General features: G+C 41.6%; 1 pseudogene; it reads left to right on the plus strand.

The window, feature by feature from the left end:
* The first annotated feature begins 299 nt into the window (after positions 1–299).
* On the plus strand, positions 300–1,382 carry LOC131898994 (actin, cytoplasmic 2-like; annotated as a pseudogene).
* The last annotated feature ends 1,371 nt before the right edge of the window (positions 1,383–2,753 follow it).

Here is a 2,753-nt window from a genome sequence, read left to right on the forward strand (position 1 = left end):
CGTGCAGATAGATATACCACATATACATAATTAAAAATAACTCCTTTTTAAATTATTGGACCATGGAGATACAGTTCAAGAATTGGATACCTGTTATATAGTAAGGTAGTTATTGTATTAGTAAGTTTTCCTCAGAAAACCATATATCAGACAAATCCAGTAGCTTGCAGATTTCCCAGTGTCAGTAAATAGTTAAGCTGAAATTAAAACTCAGATCTTGGTCAAGTCTGTGTCCAACTGAGAGCACAGGCCTCTGGCAACCAGTCTGCTACAGGTCTACACCTGCTACCAATTCAGTCATGGATGATGCAATATCCCTGTAATTTGTTCTGGACAATGGTTCTGACATGTGCAAAGCCAGCTTTATGGATGATAATGCTCCCTGGGCCAACTTCTTCTCCATTATGAACTGCCCTAGGTGCCTGGGCATGATGGTGAGACTCCTACCTGGGCAACTAGCCCCAGAACAAGAGAAGAATCCTCATCTGAAGTACCCCATTTAGCACAGCATTGTCACCAACTAGGAGGACATGGAGAAGACCTTGCACCACATCTTCTGCAACAATCTGCAAGTGGCCCCCAAGGAGCACCCCATGCTGCTCACTGAGGCACCCTTGAACCTCAAGTCCAACTGTGAAAAGATGACCCAGATTATGTTTGAGACTTCAGTACCCCAGACATGTGTGTAGCAGTCTAAGCTGTGCTGTCTCTGTTCACCTCTGGCCATTCCACCATCAATTAGAGATAGGGTTTTACACACTGTGCCCATCTATGAGGGCTAAGCAATTCCCATGCCATTCTGCATCTGGTCCTGGCTGACTAGGACCTGGCAGACTACATCATGAAGATTCTGACTGGGTCTGGCTACAGTTTCACCACCAGAGCCAGTGGGAAATCAGGCTTGACATCAAGGAGAAGCTGTGTTATGTTGCCATAGACTTCGAGCAAGTGGTGGCCATTGATGCATCCTCTTTCTCCCTGGAGTAGAACAACCAGCTGCCTGATGGCCAAGTCTTCACTATTGGCAATAAGTGGTTCTCTTGCCCTGAGGTTCTCTTCCAGCCTTCTTTCCTGGGTATGGAATCCTGTGCAGCCACAAAACTATATTCAATTCCATCATGAAGAGTGATGTCAACATCCACAAAGACTTCTGTCTGGTGGCACCACCATGTACCCAAACATCTCTGATCAGATGGAGAAGGAGATCACTGCTCTGCCTCCTAGCACCATGAAGATCAAGATAATTGCTTCTCCTGATCACAAGTACTAAGTAGATTGATGGCTCCATCTTGCCCTCACTATCTACCTTCTTGTAGGTGTGGATCAGCAAGCAGGAGTAGGATGAATCAGGCCCCTCCATCATACACACTGAATGCTTCTAGTCAGGCTGTTACTAAGCTGTGATTTGCACCCTTTATTGACAAAACCTGATTTAAACAAGAAGAGCCTTGAGGGGTGGGGCAAGGAAAAGAAGAAGAGAGGAAGTGATAGAGAGACACTGTTGCCATAGCTTTATTTTTTAATTAAAAAAGTGTTGTTTTGTTTGGAACTTCTGACTGAGAGTTTAAAAACTGGACTGTACCTGAAGTTTTCTCCAGTCCTGCCCCAGCCCATAAAATAATCACTCAGAGGCTTATATTAATCAAAACTACTTGGCCATTAGCTCAGGCCTACCATGGATTAGCTCTTACATTTAAACTTAGCCAATTTCTGTTCATCTATATGTCATCATGTGTTTCGTGGCTTTACCTTGTGCAATTACATGCTCCATGAACAGCAGGCTGGCATCTTTTGACTCAGCTTTTTACTTCCCAGAATTCTCCTTGTCTGTTTATCCTGCCTATACTTCCTGCCTGGCTACTGGCCAATCAGTGTTTTATTTATCAACCAATCAAAGCAACACATTCACAGCATACAGAACATGCCATAGCACCTCACCCTTTTTTTTCAAAAAGAAAGGTTTTAACTTTGACATAGTAAAATGACATATAACAAAACAATTATCAAGAAACAATTATAGTTATAATATATAGTCTATTCATATTTGGCAAAATTAAAGAAGATATCCTATGTATCCTATATTTGTGAGTCTAAGGTTTCATTTCTAACTGAACTTTTATGATAACTAAGGAAACTATAGCTATCTAGTCTTAAACTACATCAAAGACCTCAGAAGGATATAATACTATTACCTGAAAAATGAGAGAAGGATGCAAGCAACTTTTGGGAGTCTTGTGAGAGTAGAAAGAGACAGCTGATAGCCTGGATAGTCATCCAAAGTTCTTTTGTAAAGTTGGGGCATCTGTCTTCAGCCCACAGGCCTGGAGTCTCTCAGTCACTTCTCTCTGTGTCCTGTAGAATGTCTGGTAGTTTCCTCTGTGAAGTAGGAACCTGAAGGACCATTTTGCCAAGCAAAGTTCAGTGGTCACCTTTCTATGGATCCTGCATGTCCAGTCAATCAAGCAGTCCAGGCAAGAACAGTTTCTTGCCCAAATGGCTATTTTTGCCAAGAAGAAGATAAACTCTATATAGAGTGTCTTCAATGCCCATTCTCCTTTCTGAAGTGAATCTGTGCTGCGAGGAGCAGACATGTCTCACTGTCCAGAAAGTCTAAATTTTTTAAAACATTTTAAATGCCATATTCTGTAGGTCTTTGAAGCGTTTGAAGATTACCTACCTAATTGAATTATATCTATGTATATCTAGAAAACTTAACATGACTATAAGTTTGACTATCATAGAAGACTAATTAT

Source organism: Peromyscus eremicus, chromosome X, assembly GCF_949786415.1.
Source record: "Peromyscus eremicus chromosome X, PerEre_H2_v1, whole genome shotgun sequence".
Taxonomy (NCBI): domain Eukaryota; kingdom Metazoa; phylum Chordata; class Mammalia; order Rodentia; family Cricetidae; genus Peromyscus; species Peromyscus eremicus.